The sequence below is a fragment of the Amblyomma americanum genome, chromosome 1 (assembly GCF_052857255.1).
Source record: "Amblyomma americanum isolate KBUSLIRL-KWMA chromosome 1, ASM5285725v1, whole genome shotgun sequence".
NCBI classification, from domain to species: domain Eukaryota; kingdom Metazoa; phylum Arthropoda; class Arachnida; order Ixodida; family Ixodidae; genus Amblyomma; species Amblyomma americanum.
Genome location: NC_135497.1, coordinates 131,599,053 through 131,615,198, shown reverse-complemented (window position 1 = coordinate 131,615,198; position 16,146 = coordinate 131,599,053). Strand labels below are relative to the sequence as shown.

The following is a 16,146-nucleotide window of genomic DNA, read 5'->3' as shown; positions in this document are numbered from 1 at the left end:
GTGAACTAAAAGACAAATCTAAACAGCTCATATTGCCCGAGGTTGGCGAGCAATATGTGGCCTTTTCCGTGTTTAAGAGACGTATATTGTTTGTGAGAATAAAATCTTCGATTGTTTGACCCCCTAGAGTCGCAGCGCTTGCTTCCCTAAAGAGAGGAGTGAGCGTTAAAATCCACAACTACCAGATACGGCTCTGGAAGTTCATCTATCAGTTCTTGTAGATCATGAACTGTTATAGTAAACTGAGGAGGAATGTATACGGAACAGATTTAGCTGACGATGCTGACTGCAACCGCCTCAAGTTTTGTTTTGAGCTTGATTTCTTGAGCAGGGACGCTGCTTTGAATGACAATTGCGACCTCTCCAGAGAGTCATTTGCCTGCTCGCGATCACGTCTAAAAATTTTATAATGTTTCAGGATATGCACATGTTGTGGACCGAGATTGGTCTCCTGAAGACATAAAACTATGGGTAACATTGACCCTAAAATATGTGTTATGTCACTGTAATTCCGCATAAGTCCTCTGCAGTTCCACTGAATTAAAAAAGCCATGTTTATGTTTTTGAGAGGAAATGAGAGGGGATTTACTTATATGGTAGGCCTGTTATGAGGGGCCTGTCTTTTTTCCGCTCAAGAGAGCTGTTCCGCTGCTGTAAAGCGGGCGGACTGGAGGTTATATCCACCACCTCAGCAGAGATGCTGGAGGACCGCGCATCTGCTGTTGTGTTAGTTCCAGGCCTCACCCGACGGGGGGAGGTCCTGCTGGATGCCGACCCATGGACCGGCACTCTCTGCTTTGGCAATGACAGGGCAGCTTTCGCTGACCTTACCTGGGGCATGGATGGCCCTGCCATAGGCTCTGTGAAAGCGGCCTTGGCAGGTGCCGGAGTGCTGTGTGGTGCTACGCCCCTGCGCACCACATCAGCGAAGTTTTGTTTTGCTGTGAAGGAGAATGTGTTTCTAAGCGTAAAACGCCTTCTCGCTTCTTTAAATGAAATGTTTTCCTTTGCCTTTATGCTGATTATCTCTTTTTCTTCCAGGACAGACACGCCCTGGAGTATGCAGCATGGTCTCCATAGTTTGCACAGCGCGGGGCTGCGTCACACCCATCAGACTGGTGATCATTCAAAGCACATTTTGCGCGAGCTTTGCGACCCCGGCAGCTCTGTGAGCTGTGGCCGAACCTTTGACAACTGAAACATCTGTGAGGGTTGGGTATATATGGTCTTACATTGACTTTCAAATATTCCACGTCGATTGTGTCGGGCAATGTGCTGGTGTTAAACGTGAGGATCAAGTATTTTTTGTCTATTTCCTTATTGTCCTTCCGGATTTTGATTCGGTGGACATCTATGGCGTCTTGGTCGGTGAGCCCTCCGAGCATTTCTTTTTCAGTGATATGAACAAAATGACTTTCGGATATCACGCCTCGGACAGTGTTAAGTGAGCGATGAGAGGTCACGGAGGCAGGGATTACCCCTATGGACGTTAGGTTGGGGAGCTTGGAGTGTTGGACATTGTCGCACAGTTCAAGCAATAAATCGCCGCCGGCCATTTTTGAGAACTTACAGCCAATGCCTAAGGTTTCTGTCAAGCACTTTGACACGAGGAAAGGGGATATTATTCTTGCTTGCTTATCTTGTTCTTCACTGTGGATCACGTGACATTTGGGAAAAGTTACTTTTCTTTTCTGAAAGAAGTCTGCCTCGTTCCACCCTCTTTTGAGAGAGCGATCTGGTTTTGAAAGTAGGGGAGCCATAAAAAAATTTAGTTTTTCGGTCATGGTGCCAGCCACCCACCACGGAGTCCATCCAACAAGGGGACGGCACAGGAACTTGAAAGCAAGTCCTGCCCACGCCAGCTGTACACCTCAACTATAACCAAATATGACGAAACTCAGGGTAGTTGGTCACACAAGGTTAACCCTCGCCGCCAGGAAAGAAGGAAAAACCAAGAAGTGAGTAGGAGGTAGGAGAGTTGTGAGAAAAGATAGGAAAGTGAAAGATGGAGGGGAGGATAGGAAAAGGCGACTGCCGATTCCCCCAGGTCGGGTCAGGCCGGAGGTGCCATCTACAGGAAGCTGGGGCCAAAGTGGTGTGTTGCCTCCGCCGAGGGGCCTTAAGGGTCCAAACGCTCAGCATCGGCTCAACCACCAGGATCCCTTTTCCCCGGACACGGCAATGCCACGCACAGCTAGGCGCGGGTGCTCGCGTCCATGGTGATGCACTGTTCACCATCATCCCCTTGCGGGCATGTCCCTGCGGATGCTCGGGAACCCGTGGTGTCGCCACTCAGCAACGCCTGCAAGCTGCAGACACCCCCCTGCAGGGACTTAGAAAATGTGTAATTACACGGACTGAAAGGTTGGTACACTAATGGAATGCTATTACCGCTTACTGACAGGCCGAATAGCCCCACGTGTGTCGAGAATTCCAATCTCAGTTGGGTAAGGGTACTGCTCAAGTCGTGTTTGTCTTATCTCTGGCACGGTCATGCATAGTGGATTTTCTTACAGTGCATTCGATGTGATTCAGTAGAATGATTCATTACAATGCATGGCAGAGTTTACCGTCCTGCACATGCAGTATGTTGTTTCTTCTTATGTTGCCGTGGCTGCATTTTTGAATACTCACTTTGCAGTTGGGTAAAGGTTCGTGTCGCCGCAATCATTCATGCCATTGAGCAAATGAAATAAGTATTTTTGTACTAACAGCACGTTTTTTTTTCAGGTTGCGATGCCCACATGCTCCCGATATTCGTGGACATGCGGGGTGGCGAAACAAAGTTGTGGCCACATTTGCGAAGTCCCTACATCGTGTACTGCTGAATGAAAACAGCTTTGCCAAGACCACGCAAAAGCTTCATCTCTTAAAATTATGTACAGAGTATAGCTTGGCAAACCAGGCGCTGTGCTTCGTTCCGCGCCCGATATTAAACACGGGCAATGGGTTTGCTTCTGTCTGCATTTCATTCACAAAATGCGCTGATGCCTAAGCTTGTAGTTGGCGAAACTATTTTCTGTTTGCCAACTACGTCCACTACCAATGCAACTCGGGGCCGGCGGGAATGCGGTGAAGAAACGGACATCGCAGACACGCTGAGACCTTCGCATAACATGGTGCACGTACATACTTGCGGCTTTTTTTTTTTTTACTTCCGTCGAATATTGCTGCAACCGGCAATAAAACATTGATGTCTAGAGGACGTTGGCTTTCCGTACAACATTGCAGCTTTTGTTGTACAGATGCAAACACGCGCTTGACTGGTGGCCAACCAGCCGAACATTGCTCTGCACGCCGGATTATCAGCCCAGGGGGGGATGGCAACAGTGGGATGTCGCGCAGTGCACGTGTTTGAGAGTATTTCTCCCTCACCTGCCCGCTCTTCGTAAAATGGTGTATATGCAGTACTCAAATGCCAAACAACCAGTTCTGTTAAACAACTTCATACATTTTAGTGAGCCTATCTATGCTAACCTCAGAAGTGAAAATTTGATTGCTTAACCTCATCAGCAACCAATGAAACTCATCAGTGTCAGTGACTTGACCCCTAAAGATGCCGTTGTAGCTGATTCGGTCATTCCAGCTCCTATAAGTGGCGCGGCGGCACCACGACATGGCGGACAAGGCGGTGAGGGTGCCAATGCCATAGTGTGCGTCTCTGTTGAAGCAAAGCGGCTTCTTGACGTTGTGGCACTTTTGGTACCATTTTTAGAGTCTAGAGAAGCAGCAGTACATGATTGTCAGTTATCAATAAGTTCCTATGCTTAACTTTGGCTGCATTACAGGCGCGAATTAAATTTTTATCGATATGAGCATGGAATCGCTAGTTCAAAAGTGCCGCAAAAACTCCGAAACTTGCCAACTGAGCATAGTAAAGTGCGACAAACACTTTCTCCTGTAATTTTTTGCACGTTCACATTCTTGTTCTTTCGGCACTCACCTGAAAGCTGAAAGAAACTACTTTAACGACCCAGTCTGACGCTACATTTCGTGCCTACAAGAGCGCGGCCCTTACCCGCATAAATACGGTATGTGTATTTATTGCGCGCTGATCTTATAAGGACACAACTGAAAACAAAAATATCAGCAGTTGGTAACGCTGGCCACGGTCCATGGTGTAATATAACTGCACTTACCAATTACAACAGCGATCAAAATCAACTTTTTCATGTGGCTGTATCAATGAAGCCAGAAAGATAAAAACCCTTGAGCCTACAATTTCGACTCGTGATTGGCTGCTTGTTTAGGTAAACAGAAAAGTTTTACCAGCAGTCTCCATTTTCTCACCGAAGAATTCTGTTCGGTAGTGCTGAATGTGGGTGGAGCTTTACTGCAGATTTAATTGCATCTGACTATAGTCCACCTGCAGCGTACGTTGCTCACATATGTGGTAAAAAAAAGAGGCAGTGTAGCTGTTGTCTGAAGAGGCAACCAGGGTGTTGTTCGAGCTTTATAATGCAGTCCAAATTAGCGCTCAAAATGTGTTTTGACTAGCGGGGGAAAACGCTTTGATCGAGTTAGCAGACGACAGTTGCCAAGAAGCGTTTGCAGTTATTCATCCACTTCGTGCATTACGTCCGAGAACTGAAGGTACAATTGTGGAGTTCTTGCCATTCATATCGCCATTTAGCAGTTACAAGGTGGCCAGAAAGCTATGTTTAATCCAGAATAGAATGCACTGAAGCGTCTTTGTTTTCTGCAAACGTCCGCTTTAAAATATAACCAATATACTTCATATCAGCTCAGTGTTTAAGCACTGCACTGCTTTCATGCAGCTGTAATAAGCTACGCTGTTCGAATGAACAAAACTCCGAACAGGAATGCATTGACGACACAGTGTCGTGGCGTCAACAGAGTACGTCGCTGAGGAACAGACCGGTCACTGGGCTCAAACACATTATCAACCTGCAGAATGCACTTGACCACTGCTCTTTGAACTCTTTACGTGTTTGCAGAAACGTGTTTGCTGTTTGGAATGTTCGCACAACGTAGAATAACAGAATATGCTCATTTCTGACGCGTACCTTACGCTCCTAACCACTGCGATTGCACGTGCCGCGCAGAGCGATCACCGGCTCGCCGCTTCAGGATGAGGCGGCGTGGCGCCGCCATCGTCGCTGGAACGACCGAATAGCCACGAGCTATATGTCTGGGTGGTTAATTAACTGTGCAAAAAAAAAACAACAAAGACGAAGGAACAACCCACGCAATGAGCGGTCGTCGTGTTGTCTCTTTATCCTTTTTTTTCACACTGTTAACCACCCAAGCATGTCAACCAACCAACTAGCCCAGCTTAAAATTCTTACTCAAGCTATATGCCCCATAAGCAAAATTCTCATCATATCAAAGCTGGCAAATGCAGTTCAGGCAAAAACAATGTCATGTGTGCAAGAAAGGTACTTCTGAACATCATAATGATTAAAGTAAACATATAGCCACTGGTGAATGTCTTAACACTTTTCTAGTGAAGTAGATGTACACATTAATAATGCCAGAAACCTATCTCACATACATGTGATGCCAGCAATGAAAAGATAAGTGATTCATGACATAGCCTGGCAGCATCTACACAATGAATAATTTCCTTTTTCTTTTGGTTAAACAGGCTTATACCCCTGTCACACAGCCAGCTTCAATGGCCATCGAATCGAGAGCCTTCAAAATTCTCAATCATCATCAAACTCGAAGGAGTTGTGTCGCTGCTACACTGCAAATCTCAATGGCCGCTGAAATGGTTCTCGTGTCTTATGCCAAGCTTGTGTAGTGCCACAATCGCTACTTTGGATTTTGCATAAATAACAAAAATATTTTATAAATATATACTGATGATGCTAGGTTTTTATAGCGCAAGTTCACCTAAGGCCAAAGAGCACTAAACACGAGGCTTTTGGTCGACTCGGGCTAAAATATGTAGATGATAAAATCAACACCAGGTGTATAGGGCCTAAGAGTAGTGAGTGTGTGCATGAGTGTGAAGAGGGTGCCTAAATATCTGGTGGAATGGCTTAAAGTGGTGTATAGCGCCTAAAACTTGTTTCTGAGAGGAGTTATATATGAAAGACGAAGCCAGGTAGCCTCAACCACAGTCCTTGCTTGAGCAAGAAGAGTGAGGCGTCTGACAGCTATGGGTAAGCTCAGCACTCTTCTCAGCAATGAGGAGGTGCTGAAGTTACTTTGAATATGAAATCTCTCGTAAGAAACCTACATGTTAAAAATTTAAAAACCCTATCCAATGAAAACATGCGGTAATCACCTAAAAATAATTAAGGGTGCATTGGTATTTTAAATGTGTGAAGTTCAGGGAAGTGCTGTCGTCTTTGTGTATCTAGTCTGGGAAATATGATCAATGTGTGGACAACTGAGATGTGGGCTCCACATCTCGCGCATTGTCTAAGGCGCTATCCAGTGCATTTCTCTCAGCCAAGCTAATTGGTCTAGGATTGCACTTCCAAGGCAGTGCATCACCCGTGTCTATTCTGTGCCTGACTAGGGTAGTGAGGCCAGGGCGGTCAGTGAATGTTGCATTGTATTCGTAGAGGAGCGATGACAACCGTGCCTTCTCCCTCTCCATCACACTGTTCACTACTGACAACAAGGGGTGTGCTGACCTTCCCTGCACGGCAGAGCAGTTTTCTACCGCGGCAACCTTCTCTCAACGGCGATTGTCCACTCACCTCCTGGTTTTCCGGCTGGTGGAATGGATTTGTCACGGTCTCCCCCCCCCCCCCCCCCCCTCGCGGCGCGCGTTCGGAGTCTGAATTGTCTGCGACGCCGCGGGCGCTTTCGCGAAAAGCTTCAAAGCACCTGACGTGCGCTCCCTGTAGCCTCTGCTGCTGACGTCTATCACAATACCCATCTTGGCGAGGAAGTCTCGTCCAAGAATTACAGGAACGGATAAACAGGGAAAATGAACGAGGCGTTGTCGCCGCACGCGTCTTTCCCTGCGAACCACTATCCTAGCTGCACCACTTGAGTGCGCTGTGCCGCTCGCGAGGCAAAAAGTGGTACTGCACTCTCTCAACCAGATTTTGTTCTCACGGGGATGGTTTAACACCTCGTCCCCGAACAAAGAAGCGCTTGCTCCTGTATCGAGTAACGCGTTGAATTTCTTTCGAGCTATCGTTAGCTCAATGAATGGCACTGACAAGTCAACAGGACTTCCTACGCGACATGCCAAAGGCGCTAGCAAACTGGGGTTCTCTGTGTACGCCACGCAGGATCGAAGGTCGATCACCGGCGGCTTTGGCCGTTTCCCAACTGTATTCGGTCAAGGGTGGGAGGACGGCCACATTTGCGGGCGAAGTGCCCCGGCTGGCCGCATCGGTAGCAATGGCTGTCCGGGCCCCGACGGGCTAGGCACTGGTCGCCACGTTCCGGTCAGTCGTCTCAAACTCACGGTGCGGACGGTGGGGGCCGCTCGTGCAGCCGCGTGTCAGCCTTGCGATCTCACCTAAGTTCGTTCCGCTCTGCGGCAGCGTGTGCTGTTCGCAACGCGTAGCTGAATGGGTCCAAAGCGCGGTCGGACAACTCCCAACCCCTTGGGACACGTTCGTCAGCAAACTGTGCTGACGCTTCAGCTCTGGATGGAGTGCACGCTGAGCTGCCATTCTATGCGCAGCGCGGCTCAAATGACAGCGATGCGGGTGGTGGCGGCCGATACGCTCGCGCAGGGAGGATGTCTCCCTGAATGCGCTTCGCCTCAGCAGCCAACTCATCCAAATCTCTGAACTTGACTCCTCTCAGGTAGGCCGTGAAAGTCGGGTGCGCTTGTCTTGTGACACACTCAACTTTCTCCGTGTTCTTGGCGTGAAGGTCAGCGAGGCGATAAAGTTCGTCCATCGCTCGGACGTACTCTAACAGAGACTTGTCGGGGTGCTGGATGCAGAGCTCCAGCTCTCTCCTCAAATGCCACTCTTAGTTTGCGGGAAGGAATTCGTCGCGGAAGCTTGCGCAAAACTCCTCCACTGTCCTCGCTCGGTTGCCGGCTAGTCGGTACCAGCGAGCTGCTTGCTCCGTCAAAGAAACAGGCACAACACGCGCCAGCATTTCGGCATCTGCGATTCCTGTCACTTGCTGATAATGCAGCGGACGGTCAAGGTACTCATTTGCTCCCATAGTGTCGTGGTACCCCGTGTAGGTAGGCAAGTTTATCCTAACCCGTGGTGACTGGGCCGGGGCTTGCAAATTGTTTTGCAAAATACCCGCTAGACTCTGCATAACCTGCATTGCATTCTGCAAGAGCACCTCGGATGATTGCGGACTAACGCCCTCGGAGTTTGGCGCAGCCGCTGATGGCGTCGAATGATGAGGCTTAGGAGACCCCCATACCAGGCCTAAGTCCTGCCAACGCGTCAGGGGATGTCCCTCGGCTATTCCGCATGGAACGCCTAAGATTTGCAACTCCAAACCCTTCTATAGGCGCGTCAAGTAGGGAGCCCCGGTTCTGTGCCGCTAGCTCTGACAGCATGAACAAAGGCTGCAAGTCACTCCTGTCGGCTGTCATCCTTTGTTAGGGCGACGGTACTCGTTCGCTCGAACAAAGGTCACTGCCCGATTGCCTACTTCGCCCCACGTTCGGGCGACAAGATATGGGGTCACTCTGCGTCCAGCCGGCCGGGAAGGCGAGCTTCCGTGCCAGCTACACGCAGGTGTTATTCAAGTACGCAACACGTTTCCCTAACCCATGGCACAGAGTCGCAGCCACGGCAGATCCGGACGAAATAGGCAATGGCAGGGCACGCTAGGAAACAGTTTATTATCCTAACGCGAGGCAAAGCACACTGCGGAAGAATGTTCTATCCGTAAAATAGATGTTAGTAGCTCACCAAGTCGACGTCGACCGGCGTTGGGTTCGGGGGACGGCGGGCAGCGAAAGGGTTCCTCGGGGCACTCAGGTCAGGTCCGGCAGCGAGAGAGAGCGTTTTCCCCCGCGAGTTCCTCCTTTTATCCCCTCGGACATTGCCTCCCTAGCAGCAAATCGTTGCCGTCATGCTCAAGCATGCAACCCTCTCTGCAGAAGGCAGCGCGCTGCCGTGACGCCACGTCAGTGCTGGGGCAGAAATGATCAGAGTCGCAGGGGTGCCTTCTCTCCACATTCCTGGCAGCGCGCGCCCGTGGAAGTCACGATCACCGCTGGCGTGGGCGACGGGGGGGGGGTGTCAGTGTATCCCACACAGTGTAAAACTCTGTGCACTGATATTTTGCTTGCAGGGACAGGAAATGCTGTTTTATACCAATTGGTGACCCATTCTTGCCAAACTCATGAAAAGATGTGTCGCAGTCAACCGGATACACTTCCCAGGGAGCAATTATGTCTGTAGAAGACGTTGCCAGAATGATGAAGACTGGTATGTTCATGTCTTGGACAAGTGTGGTGACTCTAATGGGTAAAGGTGGGTTTTCAGACGGTCGGTTTGGAAAGGGCAGTGTACTGGTTGGGTTTCGCAACAGTGCATTGTATGGATGATCAGCATGAGATAATACCTTCGTAGCGTACGTTATACTTGTGTACTGCCATCATCGTTCAAGTGACCGTCGGTCCGCATCAACGCACAAAGCACCAGTAGCCAACCGCAGACCCAGGTGGTACACAGCATCGAGAATTTTTAATGTGCTTTTTCGTGCTGACTCGTACACTACTGAGCCCTAGTCTATACGTGATAGAACTACACTATTTAGAAGACTCAGCAGGCAGTCTCGATCTGTACCCCAAGACTGGTGGGACAGGATCTTTAGAAGGTTAATTGATTTCATGTACTTAAGTCTTAGCTGCTTAATGTGTTTGATGAATGTAAGCTGTTCGTCGACTATGACGCCAAGAAATTTGTGCTCTTTTTGGACAGCAATATATTCTCTGCCTGTTAAGTGTGATTTCGAGTTTAGGTCTAATACCATGTTTTTTTTTTTGTGAAGAGTATGCTTACAGTCTTTGATGAGTTGAGTTTAAATCTGTTTTGGTCTGCCCACTTTGCTAGTTTGTTTACTCCTAATTGAATTTTCCGCTCACAGATGAACAAATTACGTGACTTGTATTTTATTTGTACATCGTCGGCATAAACGGAGTAGGATATAGATCTAGGCAGGCCGCTCTTTAATGAGTTCATTTTCACTATAAAAAGAGCACAGCTAAGAACGCAGCCTTGAGGGACACCATTCTCTTGTACAAACTGTTTGGATAACGAGTTCCTTACACGGACTTTGATTGTTCGTTCAGACAGGTAGCTTTGAATGGTGGACCACATATTCCCCAAGATCCCAAAGACGAACAGGTCACGGATGATACCATAGCGCCATGTGGTATTGTAAGCTTTCTTTAAATCAAAGAAAACAGATAAACAGTGCTGTTTATGCACAAAGGCGTTCCTTACGTAAAATCCGAAGGAAACGAGCTGGTCAGTGGTTGACCGGTTAGCCCTAAATCCAGTTTGGTGCTGTGTCAAGAAGACTGTTGATTTCAAGAAAATGCACAAGGCGATGACTTACCATTTTTTCAAAGACTTTACATAAACAGCTGGTTAGGGCAATTGGCCAATAACTGGCCACAAGTGTGGCTTCTTTGCCTTGCTTTAATACAAGGATAATAATTGCTTCTTTCTAGGCTTTTGGAAGACATCCAGCAGCCCATATCTTATTAAACAGGCATAAGACAGTTTCAAGGGTTTCTTCATGCAAGTGCCTGAGCATTCCATATGTGACCCTGTCAGGGCCTGCTGCTGTTGAGTTGCCACAAGTGCCTAAGGTAACTTTCAACTCTTGCAAAGTAAATAGGCTATTGCATCCTCCTACTGATGGCCTTTTATTATTGTGAATAGGTTTGCGCTCCTCAGATAGCTTGTATCTCAAGAAGGAATCTGTATAATGCACTGAGCTAAGAGTGTATTTGAAGTGTGTGGTTTGGTTTATGGGGGTTTAATGCCCCAAAGCGACTCAGGCATTGAGAGACGCCGTAGTGAAGGGCTCCAGAAATATCGACCACCTGGGGTTCTTTAACGTGCACTGACATCGCACAGCACACGGGCCTCTAGAATTTTGCCTCCATTGAAATCTGTGGGATGGAACCCACGTCTTTTGGGCCAGCAGCCGAGCGCCATAACCACTCAGCCACCACGTCGGCTCCGAAGTGTTTGCCTAGTGCATCTGCTTGGTGCTCGAATGTATCACCAGCAGTGCTAACAAGAGGAATTGAATGAGAGCTATGCCCTTTAAGTGCTTTTAGTCTACTGTATACTTTATGTGTATCTGTGTAAGAATTTACAGAAGAGAGAAATGATTGGCAACTTTCCCGTTTGGATATATGCCGAGTACGCCTGCCATTTGCTTTAGCTCACTTAAAATTTATTAAGTTGTCAGCCGTAGGATAACGGCAGAATTTTGACCATGCATTATTTTGGTCCTGACAAGCTTTCTTGCACAGTGCATTCCCCATGGCTTTCATTTGTATTGTATTTTACCTGATGTTCGTGGAATGAATTTCTGTGCATCTATAATATGCAATGTGACCAAGGATTGAGATTTATCTATACATATGTTTAATTGATGAATAGGGCAATGCTGAGAGTTCCCAGAACAACTTCCAGTCAGCAACCCGTTCTTTAAACTTTATTGGATTATTTACCCTCAGATTTATATTTTCTGTGTATTTTAAAGAAATGGGGAAGTGTTCACTTCCATAGAGGTTATTAATAACAGCCCACTCAGTAGCTGCCAGGAGCAACAGAGAGCCAATAGCAAGGTCTATCACCATGTATGAGCTTTGTGTTGCATTAAAATGTATTGGTTATCTTCTATTGAATAAGCATGAGCCAGATGCTAACAGGAATTTTTCAATTAGCGCACCTCGAGCATCGGTTCTATTACCTCCCCATAATGGGTGGTGTGCGTTAAAGTCGCCAACCAACAGGAATGGCTCGGGTAGCTGGTCAATGAGTTTTTCGAGTTCATCAATCGACGGGCGATGATCTGGTGGGATATATAGAGAACATATGATTATGACTCTACCAAAAGTTAGGGCTCATATTGCCACTGCCTCAAAATCAGTAGCCAGTGGAAGACATTGAGAGGGAATTGAATTCTGAGCCACTATAGCAACGCCACCTGATGAGTGGCCACTGCCTTGCCTGTCCTTCCTGTATACTGCATATCTTTTTAGAAAGTTTGTATGTGTTGGGTTTAAGTGTGTTTCTTGTAGGCAAAGTATGTTTGGATGATATTGCACGAGAATTTCATATACAGTCGCCGACCGATTTTTCGGACTCAAAGGGACCCGAAAAATGGCCCGAATAATCGAACGGTCTGAAAAATCCGTAAAGTACCAAAAAAAAATCACTTTATTGTGATGAAATCGGCTTTAAACAATCACTGATTTTACCTTCGAGCAAATTTCTCTTGCTGGCGACGATTTGTGCCAAAGTTGTGCTTTCACTGTACACGCTAGTCAGCAAAGTCACGGCATTTAGTAGTTGAATTCTTTGACGGACCCAGCGGCACCGGCGGGCCATGTTATCCACAACCCGAGTGTGCACCACGCCGCTCGTCTAACACATGAAAAGACAAGGCACTTTTCACTCAATGCGGTGGAACCGCTGGACATAATCACAAAACGGCAAACGGATGTAAGTTTGTGAAGACGGAGCGCCACTCGGTCGACGCGGTAGGAGAAATCAGTGAAAAAACGGTGAATGGCAAACAAATGAGACCCGCCGCGGTGGCTCAGTGGTTAGGGCGCTTGGCTACTGATCTGAAGTACCCAGACTCGAACCCGACCGCGGCGGCCGCGTTTCGATGGAGGCGAAACGCAAAGGCACTAGTGTGCTGTGCGATGCGAGTGCACGATGTGAGTGATGGCCAGGTGGTCGAAATTAATCCGGAGCCCTCCACTACGGTACCTCTTCTCTCATTCCTTCTTTTAACCCTTCCCTTAATGCGCTGTTCAGGTGTCTGCCGAGATGCGAGACAGATATTGCACTATTTCCTTTCCCCAACAACCAATTTTCAATTTTCAACGTATGAAACAAGCAATAACTGCCCAGACAAAGTTGGCGACAAAAGCAAGTTGACGGCGATGACAATCCGACTGCCACCTCGAAGTGTCAGAGATCGCAGGGACCTCTACTGGCAAAAATGAGGTACCGAAAGTATGTCAAGCCAATCCAACTGCAGAGTAAATCCATCTCAACCCAAGATGGCACCTTTTGCGCCGGCAAAAAGCCGATAAGATAACCGATTTTGAGCCGCAGGCGACTGAAATTAGTCCGAAAAATCAAACTTTCGGACTTTGAACTTTTAAAGTCCGAAATATCCGTCGCAAATATGTATGCGCTTCTATGGGGTGACTGACGATGCCTCATCGAAGTCCGAAATATCTTACAAGTCCGAATTACCCGTCGGCTACTGTATGTCATCCAGGTTCTTAAGCAGACCTCTGTAGTTCCAGTGAATAATACTCTCGACAGCCATATTTCTTAGTGAGAAAGCGAAGACTATTGGGAGTTATTTAGATGTTGCCGCCTTTATCAGGCGGCTTGACTGGAAGATGTCTTTTTGGTTTGAGGCGATCTAGAAGACTCCGCCTCTCTTTGTGGGACTCCCTCAGCACCTCTGACGCTAAGAATCCCAGTATCATGTCCATTGCTCCCAGTGGAGACGCGGAAGCAGACGTGGATTTTTCAAAAGAGAGAGACTCCCTCTCATTTGTCTGTGTTTTCCCAGAGGTCTGCGAAAAGTTGACCTCTGGGACATGGAAGTTTGGTGCAGCCGGAGGCTGCTTGGTGAGGGGCTAAGGTGGGCGCGCACCAGCGATGCTGAATGCCATGACCACCATGACGAGACGCCGCCTGGCCCCCCGGCGCGCTGCGTCAGCGTAGGATCTTCCAGAGAGAAGCAAGAGCTTCTTCCAGGCTTCCAGGAACGTGATGTTTTCAGTGACTTTCAGTTGAATATTTTTTCCTCATTTTGGAATGTCTGACATGTCTGCGAGTACGCAGCGTGTGGTTTGTGGCAGTTTGGACATTCTAGTTGAGCAGCATTGCAGTTATCGGTTGGGTGCTCATGGGCACCGCACTTCGCACATGTGAGTTTTCCGCGGCATGTTTTAGATCCGTGTCCGTACTTTTGGCAGTTGAAGCATCTTCTCGGGTTGGGGATATAGGGACGAACTTTACAGTGGATGAATTCTGCTTTGGCAGCATCTGGTAGATGGGAGCGTTCAAAAGTCAAGACGATGTGGGGTGTCACGACCCCTTCATCGTTCCGCGTTATGGTGATGCGACGAAGGGCGATGACACCTTGATCTCTGAAGCCCTCAAGGAGGTCTGAGTCTGTTTCACAGATAAGGTCGCATTTGGATATAACACCCTGTACTGTGTTTACCAGGAGGTGAGCGAACCGGATGTGAGTTTCTTTGCATTGTAGCTTTTGCCTATCATTTTATCGAGAGTCCTAGCAATGAGAAAAACAGACACGGCAGCAATTGGTTCATTGTATACGAGCGAGTGGACAATCAGGAAGCGAGGAAAATGTAAAGAGTCAGGTCGAGTTCTGGCAATGCTTTCATTGGTGCGGTACCTTTTCAGGGACCGATCAGGTTTTTTAGAAGAATTACTCATGCAATATGGATATGCTGACGGTTCTTAGAATGTCACCTGTGGTTCACTGTCTTATTCACAGGAAGGTCCCGGAGCCCCCCGACTGGTAAACAGACGGGGAGCCCCTCGGCCAGAGCTTGACCATGGCCCCGACCACCACTGTTCGTGGTTTCTACCCTTCACCTTACAACCTATCGCCACGGTGCGGATGACAGCTTTGCTATGGGACCTGGGGTACGTGATGTTGCCAGGCACCAACACCTGAATTCTCAAGCTGCCCCAGCGGGGTTGCGGGGTATAAATATACACTAAACGCTAAAATACACGCACACGCGCATGCCGTTTAAAACCATTTTAGTTGCAAGTACGCGACGGATGCCGCACATTGTTCCTAGCGTCCTCTACTGACAGATGCACACTGCTGAAGCCACTCTAATACAAGACGAGTCGAAACCAAGCCAGTCAAACAGCGTTGGAGCGCTGCTTCGTCAGGCTTAACACCTGAGAAATCGCCTTTATATCTGAAAAACAAAAGCTATTTGTCTCTTGAAACTTTATGCGAGTGTAAGAATGGGCAAATCGAAGGCGAACACAAGAGTTTAGAACACGATATTGCTTTGACGGATTAGCGACAAAGCTGTTATCGCTGTGAAGCGGGCAGGCAGGGCGCCGCCATGTTGTCAACGCTACGTACATAGGCAACGCAAAGACCGCAACGTAAAAATTAATGCGCTTAATGCGCTTAAAACCAGACTGATACAATTTTAAAATTATTTCACAGACTGCTTGCAGTTTGTTCATGCTTTTGTACCGCGAATGTATCGTGCAGGAAAGTGTGCTTGGCATCGCCCAAAGCAATGCTAGCAACCTTAGGCAGCGCTCGAAGGCCCTCAAAATCTCGATTGAGTTCTGCGCTGCTCTATTGGCTCGCTAGACTACTGACTCTATGGCCATTGAAACTGCACGTGTAGCAGCGCTCGATCGCCTTTGAGTCCATAGACTATCGGTTCGAGGGCCTTCGAAATGCCTGTGTGACAGGGGTATTACCGCAAAAACCAGAATATAGGTCGAACTTTTTTCAAAAAACCATGGTGCAAAGTCGACCCCCGTCTTATATACTTGTCATTGGCAGAAAAACTACGGAAGTCTTGCAACAATGGGCAGCTGAACTCAACAGCCTCTCTCCAACGCCATCAGCAGCAGTGCCTCCATTTTGCGTTTCCGTAGTTGCAAAGCTATTTCAGTTAGAGGCTGCTTTTTCACATTTTGTTTCAAAATGAGCGGAAGCCGATGGCACTTCACCGTCGCCTTCATGAAAAATGTGATTGACTACGCGGAAGCTCACGGCAACCTGGCGGCACAGCGCGAATTTGGAGTATCTGAAAAGAGCATTCAGTACTGGCGGAGGCAGAAGCTGCATATTACAACTTGCAGCAACCAGAAGAAAACATAATTTCGTGGGCGGACCGCAGCGTATCCAGAATTGGAAGGAAAGGTTGCGCTGCATGCAAGATTGCTGCCTGTGACTGCCGAATGCATCCGCGTGAAAGCTGTAGAGATC

At 48.0% G+C, this 16,146-nt stretch overlaps 1 protein-coding gene across 4 annotated transcripts in view; it reads right to left on the bottom strand.

The window, feature by feature from the left end:
- Positions 1-16,146, bottom strand: part of grsm (probable aminopeptidase NPEPL1 granny smith protein) — a 69,992-nt gene that overhangs the window by 15,026 nt on the left and 38,820 nt on the right. The gene's annotated exons all lie outside the window — the stretch shown is intronic.